This window comes from Coturnix japonica, chromosome 38 (assembly GCF_054131305.1).
Source record: "Coturnix japonica strain WE chromosome 38, WE-NBRP24, whole genome shotgun sequence".
Classification (NCBI taxonomy): Eukaryota; Metazoa; Chordata; class Aves; order Galliformes; family Phasianidae; genus Coturnix; species Coturnix japonica.
The window spans coordinates 1,954,192-1,971,935 of record NC_140700.1 but is presented as its reverse complement, the minus strand read 5'-3'; the positions used below and the strand labels follow the sequence as shown (position 1 = coordinate 1,971,935).

Below are 17,744 nucleotides of genomic sequence, written 5' to 3'. Positions count from 1 at the left end.
AGAGCTGCCAGGTATCTCAAAGAGACAAAGCAAGTGACCTTGTGTCTCAGCATCGTCCCGACCACGTTGGTTTGGATGGCATGTTTTGTGTTTCTAAAATCTGAGCTCTTGTCTCCTCATGGATTTGTTTCCATGCGGGAGCTTGGCTTGCCAAGCAACACATCAGAGATTGTTCTTTGTTCCCTTGTTATTGCAATAGTCTCATTATCCTCTGAGGCCCTCTCTTCATAATAATTGTCGAGTCCTTCCAAATTGACTTGGTTTCTTTTGTTGCTGTCTGTCTTTGTCTAAAACACATTTGAGCTTGACAACATGACTTACTCCAACATTGTTAAAGCTGAGTACATTTCCAAGCTCTCCAAGTGTGATGTGCAAACAGTAAACTGAAGGTTGCATGGAGGTCAGCCTGCTTGTGCACATTTAATCTTGGATAGAAACATAAAACTCAGAGAGGCTTCTCACATGCTTTGCAATTCAGTACAGTGATGGAAGCATTTGTTGTATTGAAAAGAAAATATTCTTGTTTTTCATCCTCTTGTGCTTGGTCCAAATGGGGCGAAGCCATGGTTGCTCTCCCCCAGTTTATTTGACATAGGGATTTCTGTGCTGCAAACTGCCCCTCGGGTTGGTAGGAGTCACTGAGCAGCTGCTGGGACACAGTTCTATCACCAAGCACATAATGCAGTTCATAGTCATTAATTTATCAGTAATAACTTGCTGTTCCGGACTGACAGGTGCAGCCATCATTGCTGTGAATTTGAATGTGGTAAAATATCCCATTGCAGACCCTCAGATCCCCCTGAGTTTGTGAGCAGCTTTTTTTCTCCAATGCTTGTATGCTGGCTGCTAAGCAGTCAGATTGTCACGGGAGCCAAGCAAGGCTCTGCTTCAATTCCCTCTTCCAAACTGTGCAGCACTGAGGTTCAGCAAAGACAAGATAGGTGCAGCCTTTGAAAAAGGAGCAAAGATGCTGCTGCAATTCTGAGAAGTGGATGAATTATTTTGGCTGAGATTTCCAAACCCAGCGTGGGAAAGCAGCCCAGACTCTCTGGCTGAGTGGTAGGCAACTGAGAGCAGACTCCTAATAGGATGTGTCAGGAAACCTTCATTTGTTTTGCTACCAGCCCTGCCTTTCTCCTTGTGATATAGACTGCTTGAATACGTTCCATTTGATGTGGAAAGTTGGAAGAGCAGACAAAGTTTTATTGTGGAATAAATGTTCAAGGGCATTAGGGCTTCGGCTGGAAAAAGCCTCTGGGGAAGCAGTTCTAGGAGGGGTTTTTTGCATGGTTCCACTGGGAGGAATGTGTAAAGGAAAGAGACTTTGTTGGGATTGGGCAGAGAGAAGGGGAAAGAGCTTGGCCTCCATCTGGGCTCTGCTTCTCAAAGTGAGAATGTAGGGGGGAGCTGAGCAGTGGGGTGGGCTGCAGTGGGATGCCTGTGCTGCTCACAGTCAGCAGTGAGAACAGCATCATGGTGGGGTCAGCATGTGCCAGGATGGGGTGGTGGGTACAGGTTTACACATCCATGTTCCAGACTGATTTTGGAGGGGGTTCCCATATCCTTGGCTCTTTCTATCTTTGACTTACACCTGATGTCTGGTAGTGCTGTTGACTAATTGAAAAAACTGGGTCTCATCTGGAAGAAAGCTGTTTCCAAATGATGTATTGAATATAACAGAAGAAGAAAAATGCAATAATTTAGAGCGTTTATCTACTTGTTGTTCTCTTTAGTGGCCTTACAAGTGTGTCTCACCCACGTGGCACACAGTTTCTCAGGGGAAAGCTTTAAATCCAGCAGAACACACTGAGTGTCGTGTCGGTGACATCCCAGCATTCCAGGCAATAAAAGTGTCAAGGAAAACATCTGTTTCCATGGACTTCCCTTAGGACGGTCTGTATGGCACAGCATGAAACTCAGACCCGTTAATGGCATTAACTTGGATGCAGGGATAACACTGAAGCATGCAATTATGGATTATGGTCGCTGCGAGGTGCTAGATAAGCCCCATTCTCAGCTCTTTGAGCTTTGATTTATGAAATGTGAGTATTCTACATTATGCAAAGTGCTGCCCAAGCCCACTCTGCTTCGTAACTAATTCCCTTTCTGCCTAATTGTGTGACTGACCTGAAATCAGCAGGTGCAGGTGAGGGCTGATAGAAACAACAGCTCGCATGGAAGGGCTGCATTTCTAAGCTTGATTCTGTGAGTTCCAAGGGAAGGGCAATGAACTGAAGAGTTCGTTATGCAAACTGAACGTCCTGATGTTGGAGCTGTTCCACAATGGAGCTTGGGAGCCCTTATTTGGGGATGTCACTTTTCTCTCCTGTGTTTTTGCTTTTAGTGGCGTTTTATCTCCTGTACAAACTTCCAATTCAGCTTTTCTAACTGTGCTCTTTATCAAATCCATCTTTTAAAGAAGATAAATGACCCAAAGATCAGAAGCAGTTGTAGTTGGGGTTGTTCCTCGCCTGTTACAACCAGACTGCATCTACCAGAGCCCTCAAGTCCTACCTACCTCCATGGATCCCAGCCCTTCCTTGCTTCCTTTTCCCAGTCTCAGCAGCACAAAGCACAGCACCCTGCAGCTTCTGTCATGTCGTGGACTGTCTTTTTAAGCTAAGAAAGGATTCGAGTCCTCTGCTTTCAGGACTCAGATTGCCTAATATGGTAAGGTATGTCTTCTCAGCCTGCTCTGTTTTGCTGAGATACGAGGGAAAATTGACTCATAAAAGGGAACAAAATAGGTGAACTTCTTGCCAGCTGATAAGTAAGGGAGATCTTTTCACCTAGATAGCATGATGCGATGTTGTTCATCGTACACCTTATTGCTGCCAGCTCAGGATCCCTTTGGGACAATGAGGATGCAGTGTTTTTGCTAAGGAATGTTTACTTCCAGCATAGATGTGTTGCGATGAGGGAGCGGAGCCACCTGGCCCACATCCCAGGTAACAGAGGTGGTAGCTGTGCATCACTTGCATGGCTGTAGTTAAATTATAGAGGTCTTAATTATGTGTAAAGGGAGACTATGAGAGATTGGCTCTGTTTAGTCCTGTTTATAAACAAAATGCTGCAATAGATTGTGCGCTGCAGTGAGAAGGGATCTTGAACATGTGCACAGCCAGCAATATAAAGTTGGATTGAAAATAGCAGAAAATTGCTGCAAGAGCATGAGTTAGTGTTTTGGCATGGAGCTGAAATGTGGCGAAGAACATTTTTATTGCATTTGGAGTACCCTGGCTTCCTTGGGAGCTGGAAGGGGAAGGCATTACAGACGTTAAGATTCATTCTGTATACTTCTAGCACATCTTTTTTCACATCTGCACAGATGATTCTCCTCTGTTCTTCTTAACCTTAATGTTTTGAGAAGAGTATCAGACTTGCTGTCTGCCATCCGTGGTGATGCAGCATTTAAATCATCAGCATGGCTGTCCAGGCCCTATTTACAGCTCTGGGAAAAACACATTGTTTGTGCTTAAAGGCCAAGCAGTCCAAGTCTGCTATGCAGACTACAGGGTTACAGCTAAATACGTTCAGGTTAATTCCTGTAATTCACCAAGCAGCTGAATTAGGAAGGTGTAATGTGAAGCAGTGTCCACGGTGGAGATGGGTAACACAAAACCAGCTGATGGGCAGTCTGCAAGTCCCAGGGAGATGAAGCAAAGCAGCGAGTCCTCCAGGAAGGATTTACAAGGTCACAGAGCCATGACTATTCATGGTAACTTTATGCTTTAACTTCTTGTTTGGTAACTCACTCTCATAGTTTCGGTATAGTTCAGGGTGACAGATCTCTTGTAGTTGTCAGCAAGTGATTGCTCCTGAAGCCGTGGAGCTGAGCTTAGCAATGGATCAGATACCCAGCAGATTCCTTGGCTTTTGCTGGTGTTGCTGGGAGGTCTGTGCTGGCAGTTCCACTTATCCCATGTCAACCCAGGGTTCTGTTCCTTTGCTCGCACAGGAGCCAACTCAACTTTCCATGGATCCTTCTTCCTTCTCAGGAGTGAGGAGCAGTGTGATGGTGCTGCATGGGGTGGCAGTGGGATCAGTGCCGTATGTGTGCATCCTTCCTGCTGTGCTCCCCTCTGGAGCTGCTGGTTGTACCTCCCTGTCCATCACCCTGCAGCCCACAGTGCAGACATCTTTCCTGATGTTCTCCAGGAAAATCCAGCCTGTGGGATGGATGCTGTTGATGTTTGCGTGGTGCTTCTTGGCTGTGTCAGGTGAGCAGGGCTGTGTGCATTAGGGTGAGCTGTTTGTGGACCATAGGAGATGGCTTCAGGGGATGCAACACAAGTGTAGTGCAGTCGGTGCTTCCTTCCCTCATTGTTCTGTTGACGATGCTTTCCTTGTGGCAGAGTCCCTGTGAGGTGAGTGGTCCTTGTGTCTTATGAGACCCTGAAGGAGTAAACGGTTCCTCTCCCAGATACGTCCTTAAGGAGTGAAAAGCAGAAGCTGCATTGCCAGATGGCTGAAAAGGAATGAAGAATAATCAGCATTTGTTTGGAAAACCGAACTCAAATTCTCTGGCAATAAAATATCCTTTTGGAAAACAGCACTGTAGGAAAAATTGCGTGTTCCAGTGACTCAAGGGTGGTGATGTTGTTTGTCACCCTTGTCTTTAAAAGGTCACTTTTTGTTCTGAGTTTATATCCTCCCACATGCTTTTCTTCAGAGAGAAGCCTCCCATTTGGGAAGCCGGTTTCACTATTAGGAGTAACTCTGTTTGGCAGGAGAGCCTTCATTGTTTGATGTGTCAGGATCTAGAATCCTTAAGCTGTGAAACTCCTTCCTGGCAGGGATTTGCCCCCAGCTTTGGTTTTTCACACCTCACTGTGTTTGCTTTACTCACTCTGGTAGGCACCTCACACATAGTGAATGCTGAGCACTGTTTTTTTAATAGGTTTTTCTTTCATTACTCCTAGATTGCATCCTTGGGAGGGAACGTAACCTTCTGCACCGCAATCTGTTGCTGCTGTTGAAGGAAGGCCAGAAATAGCTTGAATCGTACTTAGATAGCAATGTGTTGAAGCCACACGTTTCTTGGAGTGGGTTGAGTTTGGTGGGTGAGCTGGCTGCTTCCATGGCACAAAGACCCTATGGAGGGGTGGGGGCAGGTGAGACATGCACACATTGTACTGTAAAAACTGCGATCCATCTGATGTGACTCTGAGTCTCGTAGCTGGAAATGGCTGTGTTTACATCTGGTTCTTATATTCCTGTTGGCTTTCTTCATTTCCCTGTTAATATTTGTGAGTTTCTGCTGCGTTCCTCTTTGCAGCTCACTGTGTGTTTGCTTCTGCTGCGCTGGGGAGGAGGTAATGTCACAAACCACTCACAGAGTGCAACTGCTGAACAACTCGAGCTGGAACATATTGTGTTCTGACACTGCTTTGTCCTTCATTGGATGAAGTCACTTGATTTTGTCATCAGCATTGCTCTGAGGTGGACCTTGGAGTGGGTGAGGAGATCATCCCTCCAGTGCTCATCACACTGCTTTTCTGAGCAAAACATGGCACTGATGCTGGGAGGGAAGCCTGACTGGGAAAAGACACAGTCAGCTTCTGCAGGAGCATGAGGCAAATGGGCTGTGAACAGCAGCCCTCCCCTGAATGTAGGATTATGGCATAAAAGTTGGGAGTGCTGGGGCTGCCCCTGCACCATCCAGTTGCATTTACAGCCTTCAGGGGGATCCCAACTGTTTGCTATTCCTGATTATATGGTATCAATATACCATTGCCATCCAGCTCTGCAACCTCTTACTGACATCCCTTCTAGAAGTGATGAAGTCAATGCAATGAAATCCTTCTTTGTAGACTTTTCTTTAAGCTCAGTCCTCAGCTGGTGCAGTGGGGGATGTCCCATTCTGATCACTGTGTGCCCCTTCTTGTCCTGTTCCGAACATCTCAGTTTGGACCCATAGAACTGCCTGAACACTCACCTCCTATGTGTGTGTTTTGATGCCTGTAGGTGCTAAATTGAGGTTTCTGTGCTCACAATGGTGCTTCTTTTAACTCTTTCACCACTGCTTTTTATTTTCTGTGTCTGTAAGAAGGCAAGAAGGTTCTCAGGTTTTAAATATAAAATGTGCTAATCTCAGCCCACACTAAAATTATCTCCTGCTGCAGCTTCATGCTAATCCAGGTGAGCCTAATGGGTACAGCTTCCAGCATTTCTATGGTAAATTTAGTGGTGGGAATAAAAAGCGGAGTCCCGTATGATGCTCTATGTACAAATATAGAATGGCAGCAGTGTTTGGGAGGGGAGGAAGATCCTCTCCTGCTTCGTATCCATAAGACATAATGCCAGGTCTGCTCCTGGGAATCCTGCTCGGTGCACTGCAGAGGAGAGCCTTGCACAGTTTGTATTCCATTTATGGCAAAGTGCTGCAGTGCCTTTACATCACGTTTACAACAGAGCTTATTGCCTGACCAATAGTTTCTTTGCTACAGCCCTTCAGCCTTCTGCTGCCGAGAAGAACCGTTGCTGCCTTTTTCAGTCCTAAATAAACCCTGTGAAGCTGTAACTGAACCTGTTAAAGCTTGCATAGAATTTTACAGTGATTTATTTACAGTGTTTTAAAGCGGTGTTTTTATATAGCGTGTATTTTTCTGTCAACTTTTCATCATCCCAAATAACAGCAGGTTGGGCGTTACTGTGCATGCAGCTCTGACCCTGTGCTGTCCCACATAACAGCACTGCTCTGGATTCAGTGTCTACAGCCTGGATTGCAGCTCATGGGGAACGCAGAGTTGGCTATCAAGAAACAAGGCTTATGTTGCAGCCTTGAAGACAGGCTTTTCATCGCATCTCCCAGGCTAGTAAAGCACCAACAATTTCAGACCATTTCATTCAGAAACAAACAGCTTCTCTCCTGGCAGAATCTCATTGCACAAAGGACGTGGGGTACTGAGAATCAAGAAGGGAGGGCAGTGGTGCCAGCAGGATTCAGCCTTCTCTGTGCAGGTTAACCCAATCCGCCCGTCTCATCATTACTCGAGACCTTCTGACCATGAGTTCCTACATAGAGGGGCAGCAGAGCGGTGCCCATGTACCAAGCTGTGATGGTTGCTGATACAGGAACCTTCCATCTGTGGCACCCCAGGTGATAAAGCAGTGCCCTGAGCTGTCAGAGCAACATTGGGCTTGGCCACAGGCATTGCCTTCACAAATAGTGCTCACACCCAAGCATGTGGGTGTAGCAGAAGGCAAATGCATGGGAGATTCTTCCAAGGAAGAAAGTAATTGATGGTTTGCGTGTGGAAAGGCTTCAGGATGACATGAGGTGGATGGCATGGAAGAATTGATTAAAATTCTGGCCATCATGTAAATGTTGCTTGGATTCTTCTTGTTTTGAGGGGGAGGTGTCCTTCACAATGGATTTTAGCTCTGTGTGTCAACCCAATAACAGGAAAGCAATTGGAAATCCAATCCAGAATCTATTCTTTCTAGCTGCCATCAGTAGTTCAATACTTAATATAGGTACTTTGTGTTTAAACTGAGTTTTTCTTTGTTTTGTTTTCATGGAATCATAGAATGGTTTGGGTTGGAAGGGACCTCAAGGTTCCAGCCCCCTCCCATGGGCTGCTGGGGTTTGGTTGTGTTGGGCTTTTTTTACAGGCTATTTTAGACCCAGAACAATTCTCTTATGGTATGTAAGAGGACAGGACAGTGCAGTTCATTCTGTTTCTCCAGAGAGGTGTCACGAGAATGGATGTGGCTTCAGAATGGATGAAGTATTACATAATACACTCAGCCTGGATTTCAGTATTTCCCTGGATTGGAACAGCACCAAACGTGCAGCACGACTCCTCCTGCAGGTGCAAAATCCAGAGGTGGAGGTTGTGAAGATTTGGGATGGAGCAGCAAACAACAGAAGTCTGGGGGTCCCAGCAGTGCCTGGACTGTTTGCACTTTGACTTGAGTTGTGCCCAAAAGTGCTGCTCCAGGACAGAATAACATTGGAGCCTTCCCACCTGCTCAGCACAATATGTGCTGGTGGGCAGAGATGCTCCGTGGCTGTGTTTGATGTCTCAGATGGAGTCAAACCCAGACAGGAGGTTTGTGGTGTGGGGGAGCATCCTGGTGCTGTGTGGCCTCAGTGCTGTCTTCAGCTCAGCCCTTCAAATGCTCTCATTTGGGGAAGCAAATGCACTCTTCCATGAGTCTCTGCCTGGGGGAGATAGGGAGGTTTGGCTCCAAATGAAAGAGAAGTCAGCTGAATGAGAAGTAATTCAGCGGCGTACAAGAGAGCGTGGTAAACCTGAGGTGGAAAATGACAGCGAGGACTTTCAGGAGATTGGCTTGGGATGATTTGTTCCAAAAATACCAACCGTTTTCCCTCATCCTTCAAGTTTTATTAGAATTCTGCTCTCCCAGGAGGGCTCCTGCGTTCCTGCAGAGCTCGCTGTGGGCTCACATCACCTGCGAGCGTCGCTCTGCAGCTCTGCCTGCAAATCCTGCCTTTGTTTCCCATTCTTGGCTGCTGCTCTTTGTGAAGATACTCTGCTGCTTCAATCTGCTTCACCAACACAATGTTGTATAGGGTGAAGACTTCCAATACGGTTAAAGGGGATATCTGAATTAATCCTCTTTCTGATGTGTCATCTTGTTGTATATTGGTCTTCCTCTCCAATTACAGAAATGGGGCCTGTTTGGGTAGGAGGAACACAGGTGGCCTTTGCCAAGGAAGGGAGAGAACAGATATTTCAAAGGAGAAGTGTCTGAAAAGAGATCTGACCACCACTGCCCTAAGACAGAAGGCATTCGTGCTGCAGTGCTCACGGATGAGAAGGAATTTAAGATAATGTTGCCTGTAAATGGAGTTCAGGCTGAAGTTACTGCCTGGTCAGCATGTCATGGTGTTGGCTTTGTGACCAGTGATGTGGCAGTGCTCAGGTTGGGGGCTTTAGGGTTGGATTGTGTTGTCTCTTGTCTGTTCAGTAGCTGTACAAATATTCTCTGACATGGATGGTGCAGAACAGGCTGGTGTTGCATACTGAGGAATATCCTTAACAGACAGAAGCAGTCGCATCTAAACCACGACCTTGAGTGTTACAAACACTGGGATGTGAGGACGAGGGAGCTGCAAAGGAAGATCAGGTTTCATACTTACACAGGGGAGAACTTGAAAGTAAGCTGTATGAGGCAGCAGGAAGAAAGTGTAAATTAGGCACCTTTGTTGAGGTAATGATGGAGCCGGACGTGTTTTGCCATATTGCATCTCATTTACTGCCTCTCTCCTGCCTAATAAGGATGCTATTCCTCGTGCTACCCCTTCTCTTTAAAATGAGTTATTGTCCACCAAGATGCTTTTTGTCAATCTGTGAGGCATCTGCACTGGATGACTAATTAACTTTTAATTAGTAGGGAATCGAAAGCTCAGGTTTTGTTTTGCTTTGAGGCTCAAGCTGTGAGTTCTGTGCTCAGCACTGCCACCCCTCCCCAGCAGAAACACAGCACTGGGTCCTGGAGGGATGCACCAAGCTGTGATGTGGGGCTGTTCTGCTCCACCTGATGACTAAGCTGGTCTTTGTCAGCCTTCTAATTGTGATTGAGGCTGTCACACAAGTTAGCCCGGTTTCAATTACTGATGTTTTGAAACCTCAGAGCCTGGTGTGAAAGAATCGTGGGATCGTGGGATGGTTTGGGTTGGAAGGGACCTTAAAAATCACCTCATTCCCAGGCTTGCCCCAGGTCCTCTCGGATGACATCTCCTTCCTTCTGTTGTATAACTGCACTGTTCAGCTCAGTGTCTTCCACAAACATGCTGAGGGTGCACTCAGTCCTGCTGTGTGTCATCAGTAACAGTGTTGAAGAGCACAGCTCCCAAGGGATGGGACTGATGGTTCTCCATTTCCAGTCACTGGGGACTTCATCTGACAGCCACAGCTCTGAGATATGGAGGGAAGCAGCATGACAGCCCCATCAGCAGCTCTCTCAGGGCCCTGGGATGGATATCACCCAACCCCATAGCCCTGTGCACGTTCAGCCCCATCAGCTGCTCTCCAATTCACTCTTCTTACAGTGGGGATTCTGTTCTTCCCAACTCCTGCCCAGAGCCTCAAGGATGTGAGATACGGAGAGCCTGACTGCCACTGAACACTGAGGCAGAGAACTGTGGAGTCGCTCAGCTTTCTCCATGTCTGTTATTGCCAGGAAGGCCAACCCATGTGTGCAGGTCCTATAAATGTACCTTTAGCGTCCAAACTGCTGCGTTGTCACCCCTCTATGCTGCACGGAGGGGTGGATGCTGAGGTGATGAGTGCAACAGATGCGGGTTGCAAAGATCAAGGTCCTGCTATGGTCTCCTTGAGCAGCAGGGTGCCTGTCACTGCCTTCTCATGTGTCTGGGCTTCGTCTCCATACCTTTAAAAGGGGATGCAGAAATATTTCCAGGCAGATTTAGACCTCTCCAAACTTCTTTTCCTTCCTGCAGTGAGTGGAGGATGAATCTCGTCCTTCCTTTGCGGTGAAGCATTGAGTGGAAACCTGACCTCCAAGTGACTTTGGCAGAGAAGGGGAATCCAGAGGGCGCATTCCTCACTCTGTGGTCATGGGGTGATGCTGTATCACTTCTCCTGGTCATGGCAGTGCTGAGTGGTGGGAGTCAGCCACAAGCCCTTCCCACGTTGTGTATATTAATACAAGTGCACAATTAACAAGCATTGTGCAGAAAAAGGGGCAAGATTTCAGACTAACAGGTATGTGAGGGTGATAATGTTTTAGAACTGCTTCACATGGATGGGTTTTTGCACTTAGTTGAACTATTCCTTGATAAAGAGACCTGCAGGGCTGGAGCAGCACATGGCTACAGCACTCTGGTGGGTCGGTGGCTGCTTTGGGTCTGGATCAGCCTCAGTGTCTCTGTGTGCCACCATGGCGCTTACACTGACCCACTTCAGCACAGGTAGTTGAGCCAACACCCTCCCAGTGAGGAAAGACAGAACTTTGCACCTTACAGCTCCTGTTTGACTCCTGGATTGTACTTGCTGTATGAAAGCTGTTAAATCAGTGCACTGCAGTGCATTGAGGGCACGTTCCCTGTGCTTCTGGCAGCTGCATGCCATCCTCTTGCCTTTGCAGTGCTGCACTGCTGGCAGGGAGCAGGATGTTCAGCTTCAGCTCACCCTGAAGTTTACTGAGAGGTGTGTGCTCTCCCCACCCTTCTCCCTTCCCTCATCTCCCCTCCTCCTCCATCCCCAGAGCTCATTTCAATGAGTGTGCATTGCACAAGCTCGGCGTCGCCTTCTCGCTGCTCAGAACAGCCTTCTGAGCAAACAACAAAAATCCTGTTGTGCTGCATGAATGCGTTCCTCCCTTTAATGGTATGAACTGCTCCATGTCCTTTAAAAGGTCTCCCTTTGTCACAGCTGCGAAATGCGTGCTCAGGCTGGCAGCTGCTCAGCCCTGCACAGTGCAACCCTCCGACCTCATATCTCAGCTGCCAGGCCTTGGAAGTTTTTACTTTCTCCTCCATCTCCTCCCTTTATTTTTTCCCCCCTTTTTCCCCTATAAGTGGCAGCTCAAATCCCAAGGCTGAAAGTGAATTGCAGCTGCTGGCTGCCCTCCAGCATTCCTGGCTGCAAGAGTAAGGATCTGGAATGTCAGCAGCAGCGCGGGGCGGGAAGGAGCAACGTGCGCGTGGGGAACGGCGCCCGGAGGAGGAGGACGGAACAAAACACAACTTCAGCTGGCCTGCCCCTTTCCAAACCCGTGTTTGTTCCTGATTTATGCTTTCACGTTTCTCTTAAAGCATGCAGCTCGGCTCAGCTACGGCAGAGAGCTCGCAGCAGCGTGCCGGAGTACAACAGGTTTTTGGTGCTGGTTTGGGTTGGTTTTTTTTTACTCTTTGGAAAAGCATCTGGTCTAGAGACACTCGGCTGTTCCTCTGGCTCTTCCTATTGAGCTGGGAGACCTTTCCTCGTGTAGCTTTGGGAAGGAGTGCCCCTGGTCCTGAGGCCTTGGACAGGAGATGTCCCTGCGTGGGCACTGCGGACGCCACCTCTTCTGCTCAGACAAGGAACCTTGCAGAGCCTCATCTCCTTCTGCAGCAGATTAATGCCTAAAATTATACACCTTAACCAGCAGGGTTTAATTACCAGAGCTGGGAATAGTTTAATTAGTTTGTTCTGACCTTGGAAGGAGGACCTGCCCAGCGACGGGAGAGCGCAGCTTTATTGCTTTGCATTGACCCAGCCTGCGGGGCCATGTCGTCTCTGTTCACCAGGAGCAAGGAGTACACGCGGAGCAGGAAGTCCCAGTCAGATTCACCCCCATCCTCTCCTTCCCCGATTGCAAAGACTCTCAGAGTAAGCAGCTTTTCCTTTCTGTGCTCGGGGCGACCCGCTGGGGTTGGTGGAATGCCCTCGGATTGCTTTGTGGTTTGCTTTGGAAGGAGAGCGGTGTAAAGTGAAACTCGGGAAGGTGACTCTGCAGCAACAGGTTGGGAAGGCTGCGAGTTCCTGGAGCGGTGTTGATTGGCACCGGTGCTGCGGGGAGCTGCTGTGATGGTGTTCCCCCTGCCCTGCACTCACAGCAGGCACAAACATCTCTCTCCATAGGTTATGTCTGCGATGAAAATGAGGCAAAAACCTGAGCAGCTTGTTAAGCTGTGCGCTTCCATCAGCGCTGCGATGCTGCTGGCATCCAGCTGGGAGCTGTGGTCTGCTTTAGTAGTTCCAGCAGCAGAAAAATAAATAGAACCACCTGCACCAGGAGGAGCAGCAGGGCAGGATAGTGACTGGTGTGCTGCTTTGCAGCGGTGTTTGGGGAGTGGGAACACTGTAAGAGTGCTGGTGTTGGCTGGGGGAAGCTATAGGAACCCCTGCATCCCCATCAGGGTATGGGCAGCCTCTTTGTAGCCAGTCCACCCTCTCCTGGAGGAGTGAGCCTGAGAAAGGCAGATTCATTTTAGATGCAAGCATTGCACTGGGGTTTGCTCAAATCAGGTGTGCATGGTCTGCTCTGCTGCTCTTGGTCTGGAAGAGCACCCCCTGTGCACCCCCCTGAATGCACAGGGGGTGTTTGCCCCACTGTGGGGCAGTAGCAGTGGTGCAGCCTGAGGCATCCCTTGTGGTTTGGGGTCACCCCCTGTGAGCTGGATCCCATGGCAGCCAGCGGCTCCTGGCAGTCTGCAGCAGTTCTGCCAGCGGGTGCAGGAAGTTAGAACCCTTCATGTGTTCTTACTTACTGTATACAACTGCGAAAGGTTTCAATTTCTCTCCATAACCAAGTTGTTCAAAGCCTCCTTGCACACATAAGCGTGGCTAACATCTCTCAGGCTGTGGCTGTTCCTGCACAGTGTGCTGCCTGTGCTGCTGCTGGTCAGTTGGGACCCCGTGGTGGTGTGAGTTGGAAAGCAGGTATGTGAGCAGGGAAATCCTGCAGCTAATAGAGGTGCTGGTGTGGGTCGGAGCACCTGAGCATCATCTGGGTGCAGAGATGTGGCTCACAGGTCAGTGTAGGAAGCAGCTCTGGTGTGTTCAATCCTTTGGCAGGATTTGCTTCTAGCTGAAACAAAGTCGACTCCTTCTCCAAGATAATGTAATTCTGCTATGAGCAAAAGCAATAATTAAGTGTACTTTCCTATGGGATTGTGCCATGGTATTTTTTTGTGCGTTTCCCTTCCGCTCCCATGCCCACAATATTGGCAGCCCTTGCAGCCTTAATAAAACAGGTGTGAGTGTGATATCTTGGAACCTTTCCTATTTCCATCCGGTTCTGATTGATCCCAGCAGAGTTTTGCATGCTGAACGATCCCAGCTGGGCAGGCAGTGAGGGGCAGGCATGGAAACCTCCTGGAGCAGCAGGCAGCCCAAAGAAGGGTTTGCTCCTTGTTGCAAACAGCTGCATTCAGATGCCATTTGCAAAGCAGCTTCCTGCGGCATGCCCTTGGCCCTGCCTTTGCCCTGTTGCTCATAGCCTTCCTTGTTGGGTGTTAGGATAAAACCACACATGCTTTACTTCTGCCTTTAACAATGAGAAGGGTGAGCACTTTGCATTGAGTTCATGCCCTGCCTGAGAAAGGCAATATCCTGGAATATAACAGCATAACAGGGGAGGGCTGGGGAGAAGGAAATTGTGCAGTGTGTTGGTGTGTGAGCAGCTCCATTGCCCCACTGCAGGGTCAGCCTGGTGAGCTGCAGGGCCCCACTTCTTGTGTTGTGGAATCATTAGGGTTGGAATAAAGCCCTGAGGTCATCTGGTCCAACCATCCACCATTCTCCAGTATCACCCTCTGAACCACATCCCTGAGTACTGCGTCTGCATCTGCCCTTTCCTTGAACACCTCCAGGGATGGTGAACCCCCACCCCCAGGGCAGAGTGCACCAGTCTATTGCTGGACCTTCTGGGGGTGTTTGGGTGCTGCTGGAGCTCCTGCTCCCATCCCAGCCCCACATGGCAATAGGTGGGAGCATCTCATGACCCATTCTCTGTTGAGTGGCTTTGTGACCACTTGAGCCTTTTTGCTGTTATTAGAGATGCCGGCTGTACTCTGGCATCAGGCAGAGCTGCACAAATCATTTGCCTTACTGTGCAGTGAGGGGATGACGAGTGCTCTGCAAACAGTGCTCCAGGAAACTTTCATCTTCCTGGTTTGCATTGAGCAGCCTGGGCTCATCCCGGTGGTGATCAAAATGATGCTGCTTACATCAGAGCAGGGTCGGGCAGGTTGTCTCCAGACATTCTTTTCCTCATGTCTGCACAGCTGGCTCATTACACAGTGTTTGCAGAAGCTCTGCTATCCTCTCCCATTAGCCAGCAAAAACGTGGGATACCAAAACTTGAACTTTAAGGCAATTAACCTCAGGCTGTGCTCTTCCACTGCCTGGTTTGTTTATTGCTGCTGCAATCACTGCTTATTTCTCAGGCATCGTGTTCCTTAGATGGGTATCAGTAAGAAATCCTTCTGGGTTCTGTTTGTTGCTCCTCTTTTTTGTTTTGTTTTGGGTTTTTTCCCTCTGTAAATGCCCATATCTGGAAGCGCATTGGGAGCATGCAGTCATCCTCAGGGCACCAGGTGGGACTCAGTGCTGGGCAGCTGTGACCTTATATATATCCTTATATCCATACCAGGGGCCCTGTTGCACGCAGTGACCCATGTTAAGCATTACACAGCCGTTGTGTCTCTGTGGATAAGCTTTCTCAGCTCTCCTCCCTTCCTAGGAATCAAGCCATTGATTCAAGCCGTGCAGGGATTGTGCCAGTTCTTCAGTGTCTGAATGCCACAGGCTGCTGGTTGAGCCCATGCCTCAACCCTGCGTCATCTTCCAGGCAGACACGACCTCACTGCATGTCCTTATTACCCAAATAAGTCATTTCTGCACAGGGAGGGCTCTTGCAGGGTGCTGCAGCTGGAAGGGTGGGATGGCACTTCCCATGTGTTGAAATTCCATTGGGATCTGGTTGCTTTGGGTGTGCTGCTCCCAGAGCAGGAGGCACGTGGTGTAACACCACCACCGCATGCACAGCTCCTGCCCTTCCCCTCCTGCCTGCTCTGTGCTGCTTTTCCTGGAGGGATTCAGGTCAGCAGATGGGAAGAGGCTGCCTGGGGTCACACCATTGCTGTGGGATTGCCCAACACTGCAGGGGGAGCCCTGAGTGCAGAAGGGGTGAAAAGGAAGAGATCTGATCTGGGGTCAGCCTGGAGCGCAGCCACAACAGCGTCTGGCCCAGTGGGGACAGGGAGGTGCTGTGGGATGGGAATGAGTGGAAGGGGAGAGCAGATGGAAACCGGAGGCAGAAAACCACTCCAACCTCTGAACTGCAAACCAGTGTTTACTGCAGTGGCAGGAGCCCATTATAACTTTGTTTTTCATAGGAGGAACACAAACCCATAGCAAATAAGGTTGGCAGGGCTCAGTCTGCCCATTGCTTCAGGGTGTTGCAGCTGTACCTGTGCTGCTCTGGACACATTGGTGCAGACTCCCACCCAGTGAGGTGCTGCCCCATCCTTGGAGCTGCCCCTGGTGATGCAGAGTGCTGACCTCAGGTTGGCTTGGTCTGCTTCTTGGGTTGGTTTTGCTTTTCACAAGGTTCTTATTACTAACCCCCTATAGCTGAGGTCACCCCTGAAGAAGCAAAGCTTTGGAGCAGACATCCTCAAGCAGGTTTGGGCTCAGATCACCGCCTGGCAGCCGCTCTGGAGGTGTTTTAGACAGAAACAAATGAGGAGAGAGACAGGCAGCACCAACAGCCTTAACTCTGACAGCACAGTGTGCTCCATGCAGTGCAGACAGCCCAACGTACCTCAGCAGCCCTAATGGCTTTTCCATGCAAGCACTGCCTGTGCCCGTGCAGTTGTCACAGGAATGCTATGTGGCTGCTCCAGGGCGTGTTAGTGCCAAGGAGTTCACAGGTTGGTTTCAGCAATTCAGGCTCCAAATAGATATTTAAACACCTGGGAATAGCCAGCAGTGTGTGCAGGGCTGGGGAGGAGCTGGGAGCAGCGATCTCCTCTCGGTCACTTGGCCCTTCAGCTTTGATTTCCTCATGTCTGGAGAGCTTTGCAGAATGGAGTTTTTTCACCAATAAAACTTGATCCCTTGGAAAAGAAGGGAAAAAGCAAAAAATCAGAGCAGCAGCCCCAGGTTTTCTGAGTTGTGGCCTCTCTTAAATTAAACTACAATCCAGCTCAGTGCTTTACACTGTGAGTTCTATCCCCCAGAGCCAGCGGTAATGAAGTGCAGCTGGGGCTGAGCCGAGGGGCCACAAAGGAGTGGGGAACTGAAGCATAGAGAGGGGGGGGAGCATAGAGGAGCTGCCTGTGCTGGGGCCATGGAGGTGCTGCTGTCAGCTCCCCCCCCCAGCTGTGTGTGTTTCATGCTGTAAACGATGCAATGTGTTGCAGGCAGCAGCCAAGGCTGCTATTCCAGCTCGGAGGGACTTTTAATATTATGCTTCAGTAAGGGCAGTTTTTATTAAGCAAAGCTTGTTGATTTATAGTTTGTGAAAACATGCTTTGCAGAAGGCTTTGGGGAGTTGGGGGTTAGATGGAGGTGGTTTGGCTGCGCTGCGTTATCAATCATAGCAGTGGGATTTGTGATCCTTGCATTCACAGCAGTGCAGCCCGGGTGGAAGGCAGCAGCATCCATCACCACGGCTGGAGCTGGCGGGGAGCTGAGCCACAGCGCTGGGTCAGCACAGCAGCTTTCCCAGGGAGGCATTGACCTCGAAGCAAGCAGAGTTCAAAGCAAACCTTCTAATTATTCTGCACCCTGTGGAAAACCAAACTTTCTGAGCGCTGCTTGTGCCTGCAAGTCCAACTGCAAGCTGCACCGTGCACCAAATCCATCCCTGCTGCTCCATGCAGTGCAGCCCGCGCTCCCCTCCAGCTGCATGCCATGCACAGGGGCTGAGCCTCAAGGGTAGGAGCAGACAGCCCCAGTGCTGCAGCAGTGTGGCAGCTCTGAAACAAACAGGGCTCAGCAGGGGGATGGTTGCCAACACCATTGGGGCTTTCTTTGTGGGCTGTGGGGCTGTGGCTGTGCTCTGGGATCCTATTAAGTGGTGGTTGATCGTGGGGGGGTTGAGCAGATCCCTGAAACAAAACACCAACATCAATTCCTTGGGAACTATCTTAAAATAGTGCTGACTTTCCTGGGGTTGGCCAATGGGATATAAAGGAGAATGAAATGTTCCAAAAGCATCTTTTTATTTTGGGGGTGGGAATGTAAATAGTGGACTTTTTCTGCCTGTGCTGGGTCGGGTCTGAGCAGCAGATGAATGCATCTGGAAGCAATGGG

At 49.2% G+C, this 17,744-nt stretch overlaps 1 protein-coding gene across 7 annotated transcripts in view; it reads left to right on the top strand.

Annotated features, from left to right (window-relative positions):
• Nucleotides 1-17,744, top strand: part of PPP1R12B (protein phosphatase 1 regulatory subunit 12B) — an 81,267-nt gene that overhangs the window by 48,167 nt on the left and 15,356 nt on the right. The window lies entirely within an intron of this gene.